The 25,000-nt window shown below is 40.7% G+C and overlaps 1 protein-coding gene across 29 annotated transcripts in view; it reads left to right on the forward strand.

Moving 5' to 3' along the window:
• The window catches only part of SAP30 (Sin3A associated protein 30), a 101,303-nt gene that overhangs the window by 35,560 nt on the left and 40,743 nt on the right, over positions 1-25,000 (forward strand). For 26 of the 29 annotated variants that reach the window (XR_009503947.1, XR_009503939.1, XR_009503930.1 and 23 more), the window contains 3 exons: positions 3,278-3,381; positions 9,375-9,812; positions 10,315-10,401. The gene's annotated coding sequence lies outside the window, so the exon portion shown is untranslated. Of the gene's footprint in view, positions 1-3,277; positions 3,382-9,374; positions 9,813-10,314; positions 10,402-16,498; positions 16,580-25,000 lie in introns of all 29 variants that reach the window. The other 3 variants (XR_009503955.1, XR_009503950.1, XR_009503931.1) reach the window with 2 other exon arrangements.

Consider the following 25,000-nt stretch of genomic DNA (forward strand, 5'->3'; position numbering starts at 1 on the left):
GATAAAACAGAGGAAGAGAAAGGGGCAAGTTGATGAAGTACCTGATATGCTGTGCTAAAAACTGTGGATTTATCCTGAAGGTCAACGGAAAGATGATGAAAACCATTAGAAAGGATGAACCCGCTGACTGCAGTGTCAGAGGAGGACGGTGTGGGAGGGAAGAGTCTAGAGGCAGGGAGGAGGGTAACCCAGAAGAGAAGATGGTCAGGAAGCAAAACTGAAAAGATGTGGTGACCAGTTGGATTTTCTTTTCTTTTCTTTTTTTTTTCGTCTGCGCCGCACAGCACGTGGGATCTTCGTTCCCTGACCAGGGATTGAACCTGTGCCCCCTGTATTGGAAGCGCAGAGTCTTAAGCACTGGACTGTCAGGGAAGTCTCTGCAGTAGGATTTTTATGTTTAGGGTACCGGTAGTTGAGAAAAGGGGAGATTCTATTAACTTTCGAAGGTTTGGACCCTTGGATGGATGATGCCGTTACTCATCTCGGAAAAAGAATAAAAAAGGAGAGCAGTTTTGGGTGGAGCAGGAGTGGGGAGAGGAGAATGGTTAGTCTGTGAACGTGGAATTAATTGAAGGAGTCCTGGGTGTAACTGGGGATGTTTAGTAGGCGGTTGGCTAAATGGACTTGGAGCTCGGAAAAGAAATATGAGCTAGAAAATCAGAGTTTTATCTGCTAGTCAACTAACCATCAACTAAGTAAGTGATCGAGTTACTCAACTAAATGATAGTTGAAGCCATGGCTGTCCCAGTTAAAGAAGCTGAGCCTGTACTCTGGGTGCCAGGGACTTCACATGTCTGAACGCATTCGCTCTTCCTTATGACCCCATGAAGTCGGTCCGCGTATTGGCCCCACCTTATAAGAGGGGACACGTCAGAGATGTCAGGGAACCTGCGCAGGATCGCACACACGCAGCCTGCAGCCTGCAGGTTCTGGGTCTAGTGCCCACGCGCTTCCCCACGTGCCGGGAATGGACTCCGAGCGAGAAGGGAACTGGGCTGAGGTCAGAATCACAGGGGCCACTGGCATTCAGGGGTGAGCAGAGAATGGGAGTGGTAGAAGAATTCAGGGGGTTGGCGTGGAAGTCAAAGGAAGGCGTTTCCGGAAGGGAGGTGAGTGGAAGGACCTGCTGACAGCTGTTCGAGGGAAGCCATGTGTACACACCCCGGGACGGAGGAACACACAGCCAAGTGAAGACCTGCGAAACCAGACTCGGTCAGCGGCCTGAGAGAGCTCGAATCTCCAAGCTCCACTTCACGGAGGCTGGAGCAAGTGGCATGGGATCCAAGAAACAGATGCAAGACGTGTGTGCAGTTGGCTGCACATTCCCTTGGCGTATTTATAAATACGTTCCCTGTGATGCTTACTACAGAAAGCTTATGCCACAGAGATGGTTAATTTATTTGTACGACTTAAATGTGTAGAAATACGTGAGTATGAGGAAGAAAGTGGAAACTGTTCAGGCCTCAGTCCACCTGAAGAGCGTCCATCTCGATTACCCAGCGCTGACCTCGCCCAGAAGTGCAGTGCCAACACATACTGACTTTCCTCTTCCTCTTATTTCCCTGTGCATCTAACGCTTCTTTGTTTCCCTGATTACAGTGCTCATTCTGTTTCCTTGTATTTAATCCATAGTTGTTCAAAATAGTTGGTTCCTTTTTTTTTTAAATATTATCTACTTTATAACTTCTTTTTTTTTTTAATTAATTAATTAATTTATTTATGGCTGTGTTGGGTCTTCGTTTCTGTGCGAGGGCTTTCTCTAGTTGTGGCAAGCGGGGGCCGCTCTTCATCGCGGTGCGCGGGCCTCTCACTATCGCGGCCTCTCTTGTTGCGGAGCACAGGCTCCAGACGCGCAGGCTCAGTAATTGTGGCTCACGGGCCCAGTTGCTCTGCGGCACGTGGGATCTTCCCAGACCAGGGCTCGAACCCGTGTCCCCTGCATTGGCAGGCAGATTCTCAACCACTGCGCCACCAGGGAAGCCCCAGTTGGTTCCCTTTTATAGTCAGCAATATCCAAATCCATACGGTAGGCCTGGCGTTGTGTTTCTTGCAGGCCTGCTTCAGGGTGTAACTGTCCATTGCCTCCGGATCATGTTCCTAGTCACTCAGGAAAGATTTCCCCTCAAAAGCACATTTGCATCTGGGCTTTCTAGTCCTTTGTTATGTCTCAAACGTTTACTCATCACTGGCTGGACTCCCATCATGTCTAGGGAGAATTATTGAACACTGTTAAACTAGAAACGTCTGTAACTATTCAACCTGATATCCATGGCACAGAGTTGCCCATTTGGGAAGCAGTTGAGTTGCAAACCAAGGCCTGCAATTAGAGAGGTTGCCCTTGAGACTTTTTTATCCTAATATTGCAATATTTATTTATTTATTTGGCTGCGCTAGGTCTTAGTTGCCGCGTGCGGGATCTTTGTTGCAGCGTGCGGGATCTTTCAGTTGCGGCATGTGGGATCTTTAGTTGTGGCATGCGTGGAACTAGTTCCCTGACCAGGGATTGAGCCCAGGCCCCCTGCATTGGGAACGCAGAGTCTTAACCACTGGACCACCAGGGAAGTCCCGCCCTTGAGACTTTTAATTTGGGGCTCAAATTTTTAAAAATCTGAAACCAGTATTTGTTTTCTTGTACATGGAAACTTAAGGCATTTCGTTTTATTTTGTTTTTTCCTGATGGCCTGTTACTGAGACTTCTTGTTGAGCCCTGGTTTATGTTGCTCTGGAGACCATGTGTCTCTTTGAGACAAGCTCTGGAGCTTCCCAGAGTAAATGTCTCATGTGAGGTGGGTAAGGCTGTTCAAATATACTGTCCAGATTTCCAGGAAATAGTTCCTGCTATGTTTTTATATGATACTTACTATATATGTGTGTGTCTTATTTATATAGGTATATGTTATCACTCTTATGTCCAATCACGTTTATTACAAATAGAAAAATGCCCCCAAATTAATGACAGAGCCAATTCATGATATAGAACTTAAGCAACTATGTTAAAAGTATGGGCATTAAATTTGAAAAGCGAGCTGATTAGTATTTCCTAAAAAACAAGCAAACAAATGATAACAACAACAAAATCCTTCCAATCAGAAGAAGTCTCAGGAGATGTCTTAGGTATAAATAATTGTACACATTGGACATCTTAAGCTTGTGAAAAAAATGAGAACACACATAAACTCTTCCCCTGATTTCCACCTGAGAGCTCATGCATGTGCCCTGATTTAGAATCTGCTGCTTCTGTGTTTCCTAATTGACCCGTTTCTCCTGTTTCCTTCAGGCTTAAATCCTTTTGGAGTCGCTGAGGGTAGGGTTTGGAGAGAAGCAGCAGCTGGTTTCAACCTTCGCAGGCCCCTCCCAGGAGAGAAGGAGGACCTGTTATATGTGAGTATCCTTAACAAAAGGAGTTTCAAAATAATGATGCTAATGGAAAACTAATTCACAGTATGTTTGTTGCAGTAATAATGAGCTACAGACAAAATCGCCTTTTAGAATGTCTTTAAAATCTTCCATCCGTTAAAAAGAAACAGTTAACCTGTTTTATTAACTTAATTATTTTTGAACTCAGTACAAGGATATTCTTTTTGATGAAAACTATTTAAAGTTTCCCTTAAGATTTCCTCTGAACCTGAAACATTTGTGCTGAGAATGGTTTTTGCATCTGGGTTGAAGAAGATAACCTTTATTACCCAAACTTAGTTAGCTTTCATTGCAGTGACACTTAGGAAAACTTACTCCACCAAGGAGCCTCCAGTGAAGCCCTTGAGACAGAATTATAATCACCAAGGGGCTGTCACCTACGATGTCAGGCTGATGCTGCTGCAGCTGTAGGAAGGGACCTGCTTCCCAGAGGCCCTCGTACTGGAATTAGGATGCACTTGGGAACTGGCAGGATGCCAGACAGGCAGCCGTGACTGTAACGGGGCTCGTGGCGGGGATCTTCTTGCTCAGAAACTTTTCATTAGAAGAGCAAACACATGACCTCCCTTACCTGGGCATGGACAGTAAGTCACACTGGGGGCCTGGGACTTGTTCACAGCATTGGCATGTAGAGGTCATGAGCACCCTGACGTGACTGATCTTTATTTTTTTGTTTTGTTTCTTGTTTGTTGTTTTTTGTTTTGAACATACGAACTTTTTATTTAATTTGTTTCACAATAATGGTAGTAATCTAATAGTGAAATAGTTTGATACAATAGCAATCAACGTTTAAAGTATTTTATGTTTTAAAGTATGGCTCAAGGAACACCCATTGCTTAAATGCACTTAGACATAACAAGACAATATTATTCTATTGGCATCATTGACACCTATGAACAATAGCCTAATAGATAGATAAAGGTTTAACCTTCCTTTTCTTTGGTGGCTGTTGAGAGACTTTAAAAGAACAGATAACTCATTTCAACAGGAATCTGCTACTGATATTAACCTCTGCATAATCCCTAGCTAAGACATGGAATGCTAAAAACAAACTTTTGTTAGCTTGACCTCCTCCACCCCCTAACAATAAAAGTTATCCCCAAACCCATGTTTTTATTTTAGATGTATTGATCTTCTAGTATAAGACTTGGCCTTTTATTTTATTATTTTTATTTTTTAAAATATTTATTTATTGGCTATGTTGGGTCTTAGCTGTGGCACATGGGATCTTTTGTTGTGGCGTGTGGGCTTCTCTCTAGTTGTGGCACACGGGCTCCAGAGCACGTGGGCTCTGTAGTTGCAGCACTTGGGTTCCCTAGTTATGGTGCACGGGCTCAGTAGTTGCAGCACGCAGGCTTAGTTGCCCCCCGGCATGTGGGATCTTAGTTCCCTGACCAGGGATCGAACCTGCGTCCTCTGCATTGGAAAGTGGATTCTTAACCACTGGACCGCCAGGGAAGTCCCAAGACTTGGCCTTTTAAATACCAAATGCAGTCAGTGGCCAACAACCTGACTTCTTCTGGAGAGTGAGGAGAAAGCAGAACGGAGAAATTTTGAATTGTTTGGTGACTTTTAGCAAATTTAAAGAAGTCAGTAAATCCTGAGGCTTGGAGCTAAACCTACTGGTAAATAGTTAATTACATTTCGTAGACACTACAGTCTTTATCTTGTGATGAACCTGATCTTTAAATATCATAGAAATAAAGTCAGAAAAAATGGACCTCCAGAGAGAACTGAATCTAGGAAAACTGTCCAGTTTTAGGAGCCCATGGAATATTTAGAATAAATGTTAACATGAAAATAAATTTTGGCAGGAAAAGAGGCCAAGAAGGGAGGGAACTTGAAAATAAGGCCTTTGGTTTCCTGGCAGTCTAAAAGAGGCATTGGACTGACAGTAAATGGAATCATAGTCCAGATCACAACGATAATTTTGTGATTTGTTGGAAACAACCTACTTATCAAACCGAGAAAGATGGAAAGATTGATTAAGTGTGCCAACGTGTGTTCTTTGTAGATCCCGAGTGACTGTCGAAGCTTCCCAGGTACAAGCCTCTGGTTGGTCGGTAATGATAACAATAACAGTATTGACAGTAGTAATAATAATGTCATTGCCAAGTGTGCCAAACATTTTAAAAATGTGGGCTTATTTGACCCAAGCAACATTCTTTCATGAGGTAATTTTTCAGATGGGGGAACTGAGGCCCCAAAAGATTAGGCAGCTTGGCCAAGATCACCCAGCTGGTAAGTAGTGGAGCTGAAACTGGAAAGAAGACAACATTAGGCTGTTAGCCCGTTGTCTCAGTGAGTAGTAGAAGGAGTGGAATGAGAGATGAGAGAGTCTAAAATAACAGTATTACTCAAAAAGGCTGCAGCCCACAGCCTGAATATAAACGAACCACACATCCCCTCTGGGACTCAGAGCCTTCCTTCTTGTACCCCCTTAGTCTATGTTCTATGAACCTGGCTTGAGACCATTCTTCCTTGGACACTTATAAACTTGAATCAGATAAACAGTTTCCTACAAAGTCAGGTATGGAAAATTGCCAAAATGTCCATCCTTTGGATAGAGTTTCTAAGTGGTTATAATTCTAGGAGTAAAATGATAGTGCCAGACACTCAGTAAATATTTGTTGAATGAATGAATGAGTTAGTAAATGAATGAGTGAGAGGATAAGATACTTGGGTAGACGGCAGGTTGTTGGGAGTTACTCAGCATTCAGTAATAATTTATTGAGTGTCTGCTGTGTACTGTGATTGATGTTTAGTGTCAGTGAGAACCAGCTCAGCAGCGAGCCACCACTGTTTTCTCAAAGTGCAGGCTACAAAACCGTACTATAAATCCTCAGTTTTCTCCCTTGTAAAATAAAAGGTTTAACTGACGGTCTTTATGGTACCTTCCATTTCCCACTTTCTGTGAGCATATGATTCTCAATATATTTTTAAAAATAAACTTTAAAATTTCAGAATAGTTTTAGATTTATAGTTGCTAACAATACAGAAACTTCGATATACCTATACCTATATCTCTATTATTAACGTCTTACATTCATGTGATATATTTGTTACAATTAATGAATTGATCTTGATAAATTGTTATTAACTAAAGCCCATACTTTATTCATTTTTTCTTGGTTTTTTTCTAATGTCCTTGCTCTGGACACCACATTACATTTACTGTCAAGTCTCCTTAGGGTCCTCTGGGCTGTGACCATTTCTTAGACTTTGCTTGTTTTTGATGACCTTGACAAATTTTGAGAAGTACTGGTTAGGTGTTTTGTAGAACGTCCCTCGGTTGAGATTTGTCTAATATTTATCTTGCGGTTAGACTTGGGTTGTGTGTTTTGGGGAAGAAGGCCACAGAGGTGAAGTTCCATCTTCATCACATTGTGTCACGGGCACTTACTGGGGACAGACTCACCACAGTGGATGTTGACCTTGATCCTGGCTGCGGCAGTGTGCGTCGGGTTTCTCCACTGCAAAGTTGGTTGTCTTCTCCCCACCGCATGCCACACCCTTTGGAAGGAAGTCAGTCTGCACAGCCCACACCCAAGGAGTCACGTTATGCTCCTCCTCCTTGAGGGCCGAATACCTGCGTACAGGTTTTGGAATTCTTCTGCACACGAGATGTGCCTATTCTTCCTCATTTATTCATATCAGTATGAACTCATGGATATTTTATTTTATACTTTGGATTATAATCCAATAGTACCTTCTTGTTTTGTTTTTGGCTGGCTGTGTGGCTTGTGGGATCTTAGTTCCCTGACCAGGGATTGAACCCATGCCCTCGGCAGTGAAAGAGCGGAGTCGTAACCACTGGACTGTCAGGGAATTCCCTCCAATAGTACTTTAAAAATGTTATTTTGTTGCTCAGATTGTTCCAGCTTTGGCCGTTGGGAGTCCTTTTAGTTTTCTCCTGTGTCCTTTTGATATAAACCGTCATCAGGTGTTAGGTTTTTTTCCCCCAACATTTTCTTACTTTCTGGCACTACAAGAAGCTCCAAGCTCATCTTGTATATTTCCTGCCCCAGTCCTAGAATCAGCCATGTCCTCAAGGAATGCTGGTTCCTTTTATTGGAGAATGGATTGGAAACGCAGACCCAGGCACTAGATGGACTCACTGCCACTGGAGTGTCATAACTTCTGGGCCCTCTCTGCTGATGGAGCTGGGAAATATAGGTGCATATACTAACCTATGTGCACACATCTGTAGGTATTTCTCTGTGTCACCATTGTATTTATATCAAGCTACACATGAGTTTATGTTGACGTCTCCAACTCTAATCTGATTCTACATGAACTGTTCTGACCTTCTCCCCTTGCTGATGGGTAACCTCCCTCTCCTGTCCCCACCGTCTGCCACTCATTTAGTTGTTCTGTTCCAGCATTTGTGTACAGCAGTGTCAGAATTGTTAACCCGTATCCTGCAATAAATAATTTTACCAACTAGGACACAGTGCTTATGTGCAGTGTCTTTTGCCCTCAGTTTTATAGGCTCCATTTACAAAGTTGCTCAGGTCAGCACCTTTCCCTCTACCCCACGCTCCAGTGAGGTTGTTTTGTACGTTTGTAATACAGTTAGATTGTTCTATCACATTCTGCATTCCATCCTGTAATACCCCAACCTCTTAAATATACTTTTTTAACGTTCATGCATTAAGGATCAGTCTTCGTGCTGTAAAGGTCTATGGGTTTTGACAAATACATAGTGTTAACTATCCACTATTACATTATGATACAGAATAGTCTCATTGCCCTAAAATATCTCCTGAACTTCACCTAATCTGTCCTCCCCCTGCCTGGAACTCTGGCAGTTATTGATCTTTTTACCATTTCTATAGTTTTACCTTTTTCAGACTATAATATAATTGGAAACATATAGTATGTAACCTGTATAGACTGGCTTCATTCACTTAGCAATATGTATTTGAGTCATTCACATGTTTTTAGAGTTCCATAGTTTATTTCTTTTTATCACTGAATAATTTTCCATGATATTGATATACCACAGTTTGTTCATCCTTTCACCTGTTGAAGGACATCTTTGTTGCGTACAGTTTTTACAATTATAAATAAAGGTGCTATAAAGGTTTGTGTGCAGGTTTTATGTTGACATACGTTTTCAAATTTTTTGATCAATGTCTTTTTAACATTTTTCAGGTTAATTGTAATTGTTATTTGTAATCATCTAGCTTTTATATGACTTCTCAAATATAGCTATTTAAAAAAATAATTTTCACATAATAAGTCTGTTCAGAATCAGGTACCACTTTTTATAAAAGTATAAGCAATGAACCTGTAAGTGTTTTATGGAATAAGAGAACTCTAGCTGCAGGGCATTTTAGAAGTATTTACATTTAATATCCTTTGAAACATGAGCAGACATGTGGTCTGCCAAGGCCATTTCTTTTACACTGCAGGGAAATTTATAGGTGTTAAATTAGCTGCAAAGTTGTTCCTTTATTGCTCTGTCACTAATAAAACATGTTAAAAATTGCATGTTTGGAAATCCAAATAGAAACATTTGCAAGTTGAAGTAATAAATACAACACAGTATTTGATAACTAAAACGAGCTCCCTTTGTGTATATACATATCAGATAGGACACAGGAAATGCCAAGAAATAGTAAGCTATGGAAATATTTTCCCTGGATATTTCATCTCTAAATACATGATATGTTTTTACATATATTATAATCCTATTAAAACATCACTTACTGTTTCATAGGATGTGGGCATGCATTAGAGTGGGAGGCAAATATGTCCATTAAAATCAGCCTAAAACATGGTAACAGTTCTACCAAAAGAAAGCCTTTCTATAACACTGTCTTCTGTCCTTGGCAAGTTAGTCTTTGCTTTTATCACTAATATTCCAAACAGGGCTCCTTTGAGGATGAAGTAGCAAAAATTGTCCCCACATTGTTACCACCTTACAGAACTTTCACTGCGTTTTCCCACAGAATCCGAGTGACTTGTGCCAATTGGACAAGCAAGGCTGAAGTGTAAAATATCCTGCATCAGGAAAGCTTCAGCAGTGTATGCTGGGCTTCCCTGGTGGCTCAGTGGTTAAGAATCCGCCTGCCAATGCAGGGGACACGGGTTCGATCTCTGGTCCGGGAAGATCCCACATGCCGCGGAGCAACTAAGCCCGTGCGCCACAACTACTGAGCCTGCGCTCTAGAGCCCGCGAGCCACAACTACTGAGCCCACGTGCCACAACTACTGAAGCCCATGTGCCTAGAGCCCGTGCTCCACAACAAGAGAAGCCACCGCAATGAGAAGCCCGCGCACCGCAATGAAGAGTAACCCCCGCTCGCCGCAACTAGAGAAAAGCCTGCGCTCAGCAACAAAGACCCAACGCGGCCAAAAATAGATTAATTAATTTAAAAAAGAACAGTGTATGCTATGTTTTATTTTGTGTCTTAAGTTACTCGATGTAAAATATTTCAGAAAATGGGGAAGGCCAAGTATCAGTGAGAATGAGGGGTTTAAGACTATCATACTTGTTCAGCGTGTTTCTCTTCTCCATAGAAATTAGAGCCTTTTTAGTGTCAGAAAATTAATGAGTCCAAACTATGTTGGCAAATGCTGGGATTTTCTTCTCTGACCTAAAAGTTTCAGAGATTTCTCCACTAGGAGCCTGACTCACTCAGAGATGCGGACTGGCTTCCCAAGAAGCTTGGGGGGTGGGGTGGTTAGGGCTTTAATTCAGTGGAAGAAATTCACGAGAGGATTCTTGGGAGTTTGATTCTCTCCGAAGCAGAACATACCTTATGATTCATTTGACGGGGGCTTTTATAGACAGACTATGCCCCTTTAATATACAAAATTATAACAGGGAAAAATCTTCTACCTCTCTTTCACAAAAAAAATGTTTGTTTCTTTTATTTTGTTTTTTAGTTGGAGAAGCAGCAAGACGGAACAAGACCTTGACCCCCTAGATCTTCTTGCCTTGTTCCCCGAATACTCTCAATTATGCCAGTACAGGTGAGTTGATATACAGGTCTCTGGGGAAAGGACATTTACAGAGATTGTTCTTCCCTATATCCCCCTGATGTGCCAAACTAAACTTACCAAGGATCCTCCAGGAGGAGAGGGATCGACACTCTGTCCCCTTCCCTTCTGAGATTCAGCTTTCTAAGGGCTGAGATAGCCCTGACGGAGGGTCCCTGGTAGCGAAAAAACATTAAACGTCCCCCAGGAAAAAAGAGGGAGTCTGAGTCAGGAGCTTAGGCTCAACACCAGAGCCTAGAGGTTTGTAGGGGAACAGCGTGTTCTAGATACAGTGTGCAGCTGTGTTTAGAAACCCAATTACACCCGGGCACCTTGGCAAAGTGGTCATGTTTGTGGAACAGTGGCTGACTGTGTGAGTATAAATCCAATAAGCCTTAGGAGTCTGTGTCCTCAGGGCCACCCTGCTGCCTGCACAGGGTTCTGAAGCAGAAAGGACATCCTCACGGCAGGACAGGGACTCACCGGAGCCTGTCAGAATCAGTTTTGAACAGGGACAGTATGTAGAAGTGATTGAAATCAGAACTTTTTTCTTTAATTGAAGTACAGTTGATTTACAATGCTGTGTTAGTTTCCGGTGTACAGCAAAGTGATTCAGAGATATATATATATTCTTTTTCATATCCTTTTCCATTATGGTTTATTACAAGATATTGAATATAGTTCCCTGTGCTATACAGTAGGACCTTGTTGTTTATCTATTTTATATATAGTAGTTTGTATATGCTAGTCCCAAACCCCTAATTTATACCCCCCTTGGTAACCATGTTTGTTTTCTTTTTTTTTTAAAGTATTTTATTGAAGTACAGTTGATTTACAATGTTGTGTTAATTTCTGCTGTGCAGCAAAGTGATTCATATATGCATTCTTTTTCATATTCTTTTCCATTATGGTTTATCACAGGATATTGAATATAGTTCCCTGTGCTATACAGTAGGACCTTGTTGTTTATCCATCCTATATGTACTAGTTTGCATCTGTTAATCCCAAACTCCTAATTGATCCCTCCCCACACTTTGGTGACCATAAGTTTGTTTTCTATGTTTGTGAGTCTGTTTCTGTTTTGTAAATAAGTTCACTTGTATCATATTTTAGATTCCACATATAAGTGATATCATATGATATTTGTCTTTCTCTGTCTGACTTACTTCACTTAGTATGATAATCTCCAGGTCCATCCATGTTGCTACAAATGGCATTATTTCATTCTTTTTTTATGGCTGAGTAGCATTCCATTGTGTATATATACCACATCTTCTTTATCCATTCATCTGTCAATGGACATTTCGGTTGTTTCCATGTCTTGGCTATTGTAAATAGTGCTGCAGTGAACATTGGGATGCATATATCTTTTTGAATTATAGTTTTGTTTGGATATATGCCCAGGAGTGGGATTGCTGGAACATATGGTAACTCTATTTTTAGTATTTTAAGGAACCTCCATACTGTTCTCCATAGTGGCTGCACCAATTTACATTCCCACCAACAGTGTAGGAGGGTTCCATTTTCACTGCGCCCTCTCCAGCATTTATTATTTGTAGACTTTTTATGATAGCCATCCTGACTGGTGTGAGATGATACCTCATTGTAGTTTTTATTTGCATTTGTCTGATAATTAGAGATATTGAGCATCTTTTCATGTGCCTATTGGCCATCTGTATGTCTTCTTTGGAGAAAAATCTATTTAGGTCTTCTGCCCATTTTTTGATTGGGTTGTTTGTTTTTTTATTGTTAAGTTATATGAGCTGTTTGTATATTTTGGAAATTAATCCTTTGTCGGTTGCATTGTTTGCAAATATTTTCTCCCAGTCCGTAGGTTGTCTTTTCGTTTTGTTTATGGTTTCCTTTACTGTGAAAAAGCTTATAAGTTTGATTAGGTCCCATTTGTTTATTTTTGCTTATTTCTGTTGTCTTAGGAGACTGAGCTTAGAAAACATTGGTATGATTTATGTCAGAGAATGTTTTGCCTATGTTCTTTTCTAGGAGTTTTATGGTATCCTGTCTTATATTTAAGTCTTTAAGCCATTTTCAGTTTATTTTTATGCATGGTTTGGGGGAGCATTCTAACTTCATTGATTTACATGAGGTTGTCCACCTTTCCCAATGCCACTTGCTGAAGAGACTGTCTTTTATCCTGTGTATATCCTTGCCTCCTTTGTTAAGATTAACTGACCATAGGTGTGTAGGTTTATTTCTGGGCTCTCTACTCTGTTCCATTGATCCATATGTCTGTTTTTGTGCCAATACCATGGTGTTTTGTAAAATCAGGACTTTTAATAGACTGATCAGTTCCTTCCCCCTGGAACTTTGAAACAAGACTACTCCCTTTAGACTAAGTTCCCAGATTCCTGGACAATTTGTGGAATGAAGAGTCCTTAAGAGAGAGATACTGAATTACCTACAATGTAGAGGGATGGAGGCGTAAGCAAATACTTAGAAAAATAAAGAGAGACGCCCAAGTTTTGAATCCAAAACCAATGGAGGTCATACAGATTAATACGCCGTTCACTGGGACTCACCAAGAGCTCAGGTGTTTGCCAAACTTGTTTAACTACTGAAAAAAATTTCTTTTAAACTAAGAATCCTGAAGGACTAGATTCCAAGGAACACTGGTTGGAAAATGCTTATCGAATGGCAGAATTTTAGATACTAAATCATGACAAAGGAGCAGTCAATTTGGGGCAGGGGCTCTTTCCTGGTACCTGCCCTTATGATGGCTTGACTGTCTCAGGGTAGACTAGCCCCACAGGTCTGTGGCACTAATCACAATGTCCTAATAACTCCAACCCAAGGAGGGCAGAGGAGAGGGTGCTGAGCTGAGATCACAGCCTTCTCCTTGGCTCTGTCCATCCACCCTTGGCCTTTGAATAATAAACCCCTGCAATCACTCGTTGGCACCGGGTGTAGGGATTTTCGTCCATTTTACTGTGTATCCTCAGTGCCTAGACTCTGCCTGGCCCAGTTTAAATGTTCAATAACTATGTGTTAAACATTGAACTTCTGGCCTCCTCTGTCCTGGCGAAGTTACTAGAAGCCTAACACGGTGTTTCCTTTGCATAGTTCGTGCCTTGCACTGCAGGTCAGGTCCTTGTGAAGGTGCAGGAAGTGTGAGAGCAGCAGTGACTGGGAAATCCTGACTGCGTTTGTTGGGCCCAGTCCTCTGCAACACATGGAAAATAACACTTGATTTGTCAGTCAGATAAAACCCGTATCTGCCCAGGTCAGACCAACCTGGCATGGCGAGGGTAGGGGTGCAATGAAGCCATTTCAAGCTCCACCAGCTGAATCACTGTCCCCCCAACCCTGCGTTGCCCAGTCTAAGGATGACGGGCAGTGTGTTTAACAAGCTGTATGGCAACGGAAGTTTTATAAACAAATGTATATAAATCAATCATTATATAAGTAAAAACCTAAAATATTCCCTTTTTGGGACTTCCCTGGCGGTCCAGTGGTTAAGACTTCACCTTTCAATGCAGGGGGGTGCGGGTTCGATCCTTGGTTGGGGAGCTAAGATCCCACATGCCTCGGGGCCCAAAACCAAAACATAAAACAGAAGCAATATTGTTACAAGTTCAATAAAGACTTTAAAAATGGTCCACATCAAAAAATCTTAAAAAAAAAATTCCCTTTTTATTCTCTCAACTAAACTAAACTCATCCTGAAGCTGCTAACTCTGTGGTATAGATTAGAATGGTCATCCAATCATTGTAACTATTTCTCGGTCATTATTGATGTTCAGAAATTACTTGGTGGTCTTATGTTTGCTAAGCTCTCATGAAGCTGGACGCTGCCCGTCTCTAAGCTGTGACTCTGCAGAGGAAACGAGCTCTTCCGATGCCTTCCCCGTGAACCTGATGGTCATTAGACCTGGGGCCAGGCACTGGCTGCAGTGGGAGAGTGACCAGGCGGGCTGTCCCTCGTGTTCTGGGCGCTGGCGCATCTCGCGGAGCCCGTACCTGGAGGGCCTGTGCTTCCACCCTCACCTACGGCACTGCCCCAGCCAGCCTGTCCCTCCACCTCTGCCCACCTGGGCCCCTCCTGAGGGCAGGCAGGGACTGCGTCCGCTCGGCTACCGCCTTGGCCTGCTCGGCTCATGCACCAGCGTCCAGGTGCACCCGTCCCAAGTCCCATTGCCACCTGCTCGGTGGCCACTGGATGATGTCATTCGGTGATGTGTGATCTAACCCCAGCTGTTTACCAGCCTTCGGGACTGTAGTTCTGTGTGATAACCTGCAGGAACACCATGCCAGTGCATGCAGGCTGAATATCACCCCTGGCCCCGTCCCTTCTGAGTGGTTCAGAGAGTCCCGACGTCTTGTGCATGTGTTAGGGCTGGGCCGCGCACCCTCCCCTTCTATCTCACGGTACCTACCATTGCCTCCTCTGTCTCTCGCCTCCGGACAGTGGCTCCCATGTTGATGTGTTGATTCCTGTTGCCCTTCGGATGCTCTGTCTCTGAGCTGAAGCAAGAGAAGGTCCCCTGCACTGGCCTGATGGGCCCACACTTGCCAGGCTAAGCTGCCTTCTTCTCTTCGTGACTTGCTCCTCGCTACACCCTGAGTGTCTGTAACCACACCAGACAGTAACCCCAGCATCTACCCCTGGCCGCTGACTGTTGCCCACACAGCTCACCATCTTCTGGGTTAAGCCTGTACATTTTCCCCCAGTTTTAATGAGAAATAATTGACGTACAGCACTGTATAAAGTTAAGGTGTTCAGCGTAATGGTTTGACATACATATATTGTGAAAAGCTTACCACAATAAGTTTAGTAAACATTACCTCTCATATAGGTAAAGAAAAGAAGTTTTTCTTCTTGGGATGAGCACTCTTAGGATCTACGCTCTTCACTTTCAGATATACCACACGGCAGTGTTAACTGCCGTCACCCTGACGTACGTCACATCCCCAGGGCTTATTTATCTTATAACTGGAAGTTTGCACCTTTGGCCAATCTTATTCCACCCCCCGCTCCCGCTGCCTTTGGTACTTTTGTAACCACAAATCTGATCTCTTTTTCGATGCCATTTTTCTTTTCAAGATTCCACACGTAAGTGAGATCATACAGTACTTGTCCTTCCCTGTCTGACTTTTTTCACTTAGCACAATGCCTTCAGGTTCTATCCACATCTTGCAAATGGCAGGATTTTCTTCTTTCTTATGGCTGATTATTCCATTGTACGTATATACCAAAACTTCTTTGTTCCTTCATCTTTCGATGGTCACCTCAGTTGTCTCCACGTTTTGGCTGTTGTAAATAATGATGCTATGAACATAGGGGTACAGCTATTTCTTCAACATAGTGTTTTCGTTCCCTTCGGATATATGCCCAGAAGTGGAATTGCTGGATCGTATGGCAGTTCCATTTTTAAGGAACTATAACTAGAATTTGCCCATTTTTAAATTGAATTATTTGGGGGTTTTTTGCTATTGAGTTGTATGAGTTCTTTATATATTTTACATATTAACCCCCTATCAGATATATGATTTGCAAATGTTTTTTCCCATTCTGTGTGTTGTCATTTCATTTTCTTGATTATTAATTTTGCTGTGCAGCCTGAATATTTTGACACTCTTTCTGCTCTGGGTTATTTCTTCCCCCAATAGCTTGGTAGCTTAAGAAGAGGTCTTTAATCCCCAATGGGTTAAGGACATTTTGCTCAACACACGTGGGCATCAGAAGCAGCCATTTGAGTGGGACCAAGGCATGAATACTGAAAACTCCGCAGGTGACCTGGATGTTCATCCAGGGTGGAGAAGAACCCTTAGCTTGGGGGCCCTCTGTTTGGGTCCAAAGCACGTACTCAGTTTTCCCCTCCATTTGTAGGCCCAGCGCTGGATGTACCGACGTGCCACAATCGGACTGATTCTTGGGAAGCTCATGGTTGGTTGTTATCTGGGCCTCCTGCCGCTCTGCAAACCGCCCCTATGGACGGTGATGCACAGTTTCCTTTAGGTTAATTCCATGAGTTGCATTTCAAAAAGAAAAAAAGACTTGACCTCACAAGGAAACCACTTTTAGTTGCTTCATTTCCTGGAGCCTACAGCTTTTTTTTTTTTTTTTTTTGGTACAGCTGGCAAAACGCCTGGGACAAGATGTATTCAATTCAACTTAAAGCAGAGCTATGTCCGGAGAAACAGACGGCCCACCTAAGGTGAAAAAAATTACTTTCTTGGCGGGCAAGCCAGGGTGATTTATTCACCTCTTCCTCTAGGAAGGCAGGAATGTGTGCAGGCAAAATAAATACAACATGTTACAAGCACATTCCACAGATGAACAGAATAATTGGTGCTGAACAGGCAGTGGGAGGTATCCTCCTGCGTCTAGGCAGGCTGAGGGAACTTGTCACACACACATGAAAGTGCCCCCAGAACTGGAATATCACTCCATCGGGGAGGTACTAAGAACCAGGACATAAGTGAAGAGACCCATCGTAACCCTCTCTGAGAGCCCGTAATGACACGCTGAGAAGATCAGGGACAGGTATAGGCTCAGAAAAATGAATGGCCATACACAAAGCAGTGAGAATTGTATTGTGCTCCATCTGAAGAAACCCTGTCTGGGGTTAATGAGGTAGACAGGTAATCCGCATTTGTTTAGAAAAGGGGCGATATGGCCTCAGAATTTGTTGCTGATTATCTAATACTTTTCCTGGTGGTTACTCGTGTTCAGATCACCTGGAAAGTACATCCCACTCAGAAGGCTTTTGCAATACCTGATGAAACACCCCTTAAGTGTTTCCGCTCTTTTGTTCTGAGTCTGCATTCAACAAGTAACATTCTGATTATGAATTTGGTCTCCCAGTTACCTTGATAACGTCCGGGATTGAGGAAACAAGTTTGGAGGTCACTGGAAAGGCTTATTATATACTTGTTACAAATAAGTGAATTTGTGTTTTGTTTGCTATGTCAGTCTTTTGAAAGTGTGGTTAGCACAGGTTAGTCCTGCAACCTACATGCCCGCCAGTACAGACAAAATCTGCTCTTTGGACCTGCACAGCTGAGTGCCAGAACCTGGAATCTCTGGCCATTGCTCCATATGCAGTCTTGTGAGGCTCCACCCACACAGCCCAGGGTCTGTGCCTCTCTTTAAATTCAGCATAAACCGACCCCCATAGTCACCTCCCTACCTGCTTCTTTAAAATTAGCAGAGGGTAATTCTAAATTATCTTCTCTGCAGTGACTTCTCGTGTCTTGTAGCCTTGAACCTTAGGAAACAAGTTGCATTACCTGTGATCACACTGTGACCATGTAGTTTTACCCATTTGCAAACTTTCAGCTTCCTGTGGTCCTTCTGCCCTCTTCACTTGGAGAGCTGGGCCATGGTGAGGCCACATGAGGATGTACTGAGGGTCCCCCTGTACCCCTTGATCAAGTAACTTGAAAGGAGTGCATGTTCTCATCCACAGGAGCAGAACTAGAATGGCACTTCTGTCTGTCAGCTGTGCCCTCAATAGCTGTGAGCTTGGCCCTTCCCCCATCAGAGAGACTGTCCTGTGACCTGCCCTGGCATCCTCATCCCGACTCTCACAAAGGCACCGTCGCTTCAAGGACTTTTGCTTAGTCTTCACCTTCCTACGGAGTAAGTTGGTGGCACCGTGCACCCCTTGGTGGACACTCCACACTGGTTGTTTGCTGGAGGGCATTTGTCCACTTTGGTGACCAATAGTTTTTGCTCATTTCCAGAATGAGATGGAAGCAGGAATGACCCAACTCTGGAAATTACCTATTAGCCTTACATCCCAGAAATTGCCCTGTATCGCTTGAAAACAGCAAGCTATCTTCCCTTTAAATGCAAAATAGAAATATCAGTATTGCATATTAATTTCTTCTTCCCCTAATTGGGAGAGTTGGCCGAAGGACTAATAATGATGACTGTTGTAAAAATGTTCTTAAAATAGTCGCTTCATAGATAAGAGATGCATTTACTGCAACCGAGATTTATGAAGGTTCTGTGAGATGGCAAAATGGGGTTTGCAACGCAGGACGTTTATTGCTTCCAGGGGCTGTGGCTAATCTCTCATGAAGCAAGTTTTCAGTTGGGTAGAGATTGAGTAATTAGAACAGAGATGCATTGTGTAACTCCTTCTTCCTCTTTATTTATTGTGAACCAGTGAATACCCTCAGTCTCAAGCTGCAGGCCAGCTTAATAGATTTGATTTTTGAGTGTCTCGCATCATGAGAGCTCAGCAGTTCTTGCAAGAAGTGCCCACAGATAACCAAGGCCTTGTATCTGTCTCTGTGCTGATGTTGAACTTGTCTGACAGATTCACCTAAGGGCATCCTAATAGCCTTTTCTTTAAAGGGAAAGAGAACTGACATTTACTGATTAGTTACTCTGTAGGCATACTGTCTTTATTTCTCATGGCTAATCTATGAGATTGGTATTATTTTCCCTATGTTATAGGTGGGATTGAGACCAGAGAGAGTAAGTAACTTGCTCCAGGTAATAGAAAACCTTCGAAGCTGAAGACAAACATGCTCTCTTCTGCTCAGTTTTATACAGGAGAAGTGAGGTGATAATACAGTAGAGCTGGATTTCTGGATTTAAAACCAGGCCTGTCTGACCCCAAAGCCACTGCTCCTGCTGTGCTGTGTTGCCATATTGACATACAAGAGGCTCGATAAATGCCTAAGGGTTTTTTTCTTTTTTTTTAGTTTTGCTACTCTGAATTGTTTTTTTCAATTGTGTGTGTATCTGGCAAAATACACATAATATATAATTTACCACTTACCCATTTTTAAGAGCACAGTTCAGTGGTGTAAATACATTCATAATATTGTATAACCATCACATCTCCGTAACTTTTTTCATAAAACTGAAGCTCTGGGACTTCCCTTGTGGTGCAGTGGTTAAGAATCCACCTGCCAATGCAGGGGGCATGGGTTCGATCCCTGGTTCGGGAAGATCCCACATGCCATGGAGCAAGTAAGCCTGTGCGCCACAACTACTGAGCCTGCACTCTAGAGCCCATGAGCCACAGCTACTGAAGCATGCACGCCTAGAGCCCTACTCTGCACCAAGAGAAGCCACCCCAATGAGAAGCCTGCGCACTAAAAGGAAGAGTAGCCCCTGCTCCCCACAACTAGAGAAAGCCCACGTGCAGCAACAAAGACCCAAAATGCAGCCAAAAATAAATAAAATTAAAAAAAAAAAAGAAAAGAATCTTTAAAAAAAAAAACTGAACTCTGTTCCTACTGAACAATAACTCCCTCATCCCTCTTCCCCTAGCCGCTGGGAACCACCATTGTACTTACTGTCTCTACGAATTTGACTATTTTTAGTACCTCATATAAGTGGAATCACAGTATTTGTCTTTTTGTGATTGCCTTATTTTAGCATATTGTCCTCAAGTTTCATGCACATTGTAGTATATTGTAGAATTTCCTTCACTTTTAAGGCTGAGTAATATTTCATGTATGTATGTATCACATTTTGCTTCTCCATTCATCTGTCAATGGACCCTTGTCTTGTTTCCACATTTTATTTATTGTCAGTAATGCTGCTGTGCACATAGGTGTACAAATATCTCTCTGAGACCCTGCTTCCTTTGAGATATATACCCCAGAAGTAGAATCGCTGGATCATATGGTAATTCTATTCTTAATTTTTTGAGGTGCCTCCATACTGTTTTCCACAGCAGCTGTACCATTTCGTATTCCCGCTAACAGTGCACAAGGGTTCCAATTCCTCTGCATCCTCACCAACACTTACTGTTTTGTTTCTTTGATAGTAGCCATCTTAATGGGTGTGAGGTGGTATCTCATTGTAGTTTTGATTTGAATTTCTCTAATAATTAGTGATGTTGAGCATCTTTTCATGTGCTTATTGGCTATTTGGATATCTTTGAAATTTGTATATCAAGTCCTTTGCCCATTTTTGATTGGGTTGTTTGTTTTTTGTGTTGTTGAGTTTTAAGAGTTCCCTATATGTTCTGGATATTAATTCTGATATTAATCAGATATATGATTTCCAAATATTTTCTCCCATTCTGTGGGTTGCCTTTTTACTCTGTTGATAGTGTCTTTGATGCACAGAATTATAAAATTTTCATGAAGTCCCATATGGTGTCACATCCAAGAAATCATTACCAGATCCAATGTTGTGAAGCTTTGACTCAAGTTTTCTTGAAAGAGTTTTTTTTTTTTCTCCCCTAGGCCTTACATTTAGGTCTTTTATCCATGTAGAGTTAATTTTTATATATGGTGTTAGTTAAGGACCCAACTTCATTCTTTTGCATGTGGATATCCAGTTTTCCCAGCACCATTTGTTGAAAAGACTTCTTTCCCCATTGAATCGTCTTGGCATCCTTGTCAAAAATCAGCTGACTATATATGCAATGGTCTATTTCTGGGTTTTCTATTCCATTATTGTTATGTCTGTCCTTATGCCAGTACAACACTGTTTTGATTTCTATAGCTTTGTGGTAAGTTTTGAAATCAGGAAGTGTGAGTACTCCAGTTTTGCTCTTCTTTTTCAAGATTGTTTTAATTATTCAAGGTCCCATGAGATTCTCTATGAATTTTAGGATGGGATTTTTCTATTTCTGCAAAAAAAAATGTCATTAGGATTTTGATAAGGATTCCATTTAATTTGTAGATTGTTTTGGGTAATATTGATATTTTAACAATATCAGGTCTCGCAATCAGTGAATGTAGGATCTATTTTCATTTATTTATCTCTTTAATTTCTTTCAGCAATGTTTTATAGTTTTCATTGAACAAGTGTTTCACTTCCTTGGTAAAGTTAATTCCTAAGTATTTTATTCTTTTCCATATTATAAGTGGAATTGTTTTTGTAATTTCCTTTTTAGATTGCTCATTCTTAGTATATACAAATGCACCTAATTTTTATGTATTGACTTTGTATCCTGCTACTTTGCTGAATTCATTTATTAGTTCTAATAGTTTTCTTTGTGTGGAATCTTTTAGGGTTTTCTATATGTGAGATAATGTCATCTACAGAGATAATTTTACTTCTTCTTTTTCAGTTTGGATGCCTCTTATTTCTTTTTCTTACCTAATTGCTCTGGGTAGAACTCCAGTACTATGTACAGTGGAAGTGGTGAAAGCAGGCATCCTTGTCTTGTTCCTGATATTAGAGGAAAAGTTTTCAGTCTGTCACCATTGAGTATGATATTTGCTCTGGGATTTTTGTATATGACTTTTACTGTGTTGAGGTAGTTTTCTTCTTCTATTCCTAGTTTTTTCAATGTTTTTTACCATGAAAGGGCGTTGAATTTTATCAGAAGCATTTTCTCCATCAATTGAGATGATCATGTATGATGTTTTTTCTTTCTTTCTGTTAATGTAGTGTATTACATTGATTTTTGTATGTTGAACCATCCTTGCATTCTGGGAATTAATCCCACTTGGTCATGGGGCATGATCCTTTTAATATGTTGTTGAATTTGATTTGCTAGCATTTTGTTGAGGATTTTTGCATCAATGTTCATGAGGGATATTTGTTTGTAGTTTTATTGTTGTGTCTTTATCTGGCCTTTGGTGTAAGGGTAATTCTGGCCTCATTGAATGAATTAAGAGGTGTTCCATCCTCTTTGATTTTTTGGAAAAGTTTAAAAGAAGGATTGATATTAGTTCTTCAAATGTTTGGTAGTATTTGCCAGTGAAGCAGCTGGGTCCAGGGCTTTTCTCTGTCTGGAGATTTTTAAAATTCAATCTCCTTACTAATTGTAGGTCTATACACATTTTCTATTTCTTCATGATTTAGTCTTGGTTGGTTTTGTGTTTCTAGGAATTTGTCCATTTTATCTATGTTGTGCAACATGTTGGTATATAATTGTTCATAGTACTCTCTTACATCCTTTTCCTTTCTTTAGAATCAATAGTAATGTCCCCCCCTTTTATTTCTGATTTTTGTAATTTGATTCTTTTGTCCTTTATTCTTAGTCCAGTAGCTAAAGGTTTGTCAATTTTGTTGATCTTTTTGAAGAGCCAACTTTTAGTTTCATTGATTTTCTTTATTGTTTTTCTCTTCTCTGTTTTGTTTATCTCTATTCTAATCTTTATTATTTCCTTCCTCCTGCTAGCTTTGGGTTTAGTTCATTCTTCTTTTTCTAGTTCCTTAAGTTATAATGTTAGGTTGTTGATTTGATATCTTTTTTTTTTTTTTTTTTGCTGTACTGTGTGGCATGTGGGATCTTATTTCCCCTGAGCACAGATTGAACCCGTGCCCCCTGCATTGCAAGCACGGAGTCTCAACCACTGGACCGCCAGGGAAGTCCCATCTTTCTTGTTTTTTTAATTGAATATAGTTGATTTACAATGTTGTGTTAATTTCTGCTGTACAGCAAAGTGATTCAGTTATACATATATATATACATTCTTTTTTCTATTCTTTTCCACTATGGTTTGTCTCAGGATATTGAATATGGTTCCCTGTGCTATACAGTAGGACCTTGTCATTTATCCATTCTATATGTAATAGTTTGCATCTGCTAACCCCAAACTCCCAGTCCATCCCTCCTCCACCCCCTCCCCCTTGGCAGCTACAAGTCTGTTCTCTATGTCTGTGAGTCTGTTTCTGTTTTGTAGATAAGTTAATTTGTGTCATATTTTAGATTCCACATATAAGTGATATCACATGGTATTTGTCTTTCTCTTTCTGAGTTACTTCACTTAGTATGATCATCTCTGGGTTCATCCATGTTGCTGAAAATGGCATTATTTCTTTCTTTTTTAAGGCTGAGTAGTATTCCATTGTATATATATATATATATATATATATATATACCACATCTTCTTTATCCATTCAGCTGTCAGTGGACATTTAGGTTGTTTCCATGTCTTGGCTATCATAAATAGTGCTGCTGTGAACATAGGGGTGCATGTATCTTTTCAAATTAGAGTTTTGTCTGGATATATGCCCAGGAGTGGGATTGCTGGATCATATGGTAGCTCTACTTCTATTTTTTTAAGGAACCTGCATACTCTTCTCCATAGTGGCTGCACCAATTTACATTCCCACTGACAGTGTAGGGGGGTTCCCTTTTCTCCATACCCTCTCCAGCATTTGTTATTTGTAGACTTTTAATGATGGCCATTCTGACTGGTGTGAGGTGGTAGCTCATTGTAGTTTTGATTTGCATTTCTCTAATAATTAGTGATGTTGAGCTTCTTTGGAGAAATGTCTATTTAAGTCTCCTGCCCATTTTTCTACTGGGTTGGGTTTTTTTTGTTTTTTTGTTGTTTTTTTTTTTGTTGAGTTGTTCTTTCATATTTTTAAAGTAAGTGTTTATGGCTATAAGTTGCCCAATTAGCAACACTTACACTTCATCCCATAAGTTTTGACATGTTGTGTTTTTGTTTTCATTAGTCTGTAAGTATTTTCTAATATCTTTTGTATTTTCTTCTTTGATCCATTGGTTGTTGAAGTGTATTGTTTAATTTCCACAATTTTGTGAATTTTTTAGTTTTCCTTCTGTTGTTGATTTCTAACTTCTTTGCATTGTGGTTGGAGAAGATATTTTGTATGATATCCATCTTTCAAAATTTGAGACTTCATTTGTGGCCTAACCTGTATTCTATCCTGGGGGATAGCCCATGCACACCTGAGAAGAATATGCATGCTATTGTTGTGTTTGTTAGATCTAGTTGATCTATTGTATTGTTAAGTGTCTATTTCCTTTCTTATCTTCTGTCTGGTTTTTTGGTTTTTATAAAATTTTTACTGGAGTGTAGTTGATTTAAAATGTTGTGTTAGTTTCTGCTGTACAGTAAGGTGCTGTCTGGTTGTTTTATCCATTATTGTGATAATGGATCTCGAAGCATCCAACTATTATTGTAAAATTGTTTTATTTTTCCCTTCAATTCTGTCAGTTTTAATTTCACATAGTTTGATGCACAAATGTTTATAATTGTTTTATCTCCTTGCTTTATTGAAACTTTTATTAATATACAGTGTCTTTCTTTGTTGTAAACTTTTTCAATTTTAAGTATTTTGTCTGATATTTTTATATCCACCCATGCTCTCTTTTGGTTGCTATTTGCATGGAGTAACTTTTTCCATCCTTTGTTTTCACTCTATTTGTGTCTTTGGATCTAAAGTGGGTCTCATAGATATAGTTGTATCATGTGTTTTTATCAATTCTGCCAATCTCTGTCTTTTGATTGAAGAGTTTAAACTATTTACACTTAAAGTAATTACTGATGAGAGATTTACTTCTGTGATTTTGCTATTTGTTTCCTAAATGCCTTGTAGCTTTTTTATTGCTCATTTCCTGTGTTACTGTCTTCTTTTGTGTTCAGTTGATTTTTTATAGTGAGATGTTTAAATTCCTTTCTCATTTCCTTTTGTGTATATTCTGTAGCTGTTTTCTTTGTGGTTACCACAAGGATTACGTTTAACATCCTAAAGTTATAACAGTATAGTTTGAATTTATACCAGCCTAACTTCAGTAACGTACCCAGACTCTGCTCCTTTACAGCTCCATCCCCATCCCTTTCAGCTGTTGATGTCATAAAATTACATCTTTCTACATTGTGTGCCCCAAAACATAAACTAATATATTTTTAAAATTCAGTAGTCTCCTAAATCATGTAGAAAACAAAAAGTG

Source organism: Balaenoptera ricei, chromosome 6 (genome assembly GCF_028023285.1).
Source record: "Balaenoptera ricei isolate mBalRic1 chromosome 6, mBalRic1.hap2, whole genome shotgun sequence".
Lineage (NCBI taxonomy): Eukaryota > Metazoa > Chordata > Mammalia > Artiodactyla > Balaenopteridae > Balaenoptera > Balaenoptera ricei.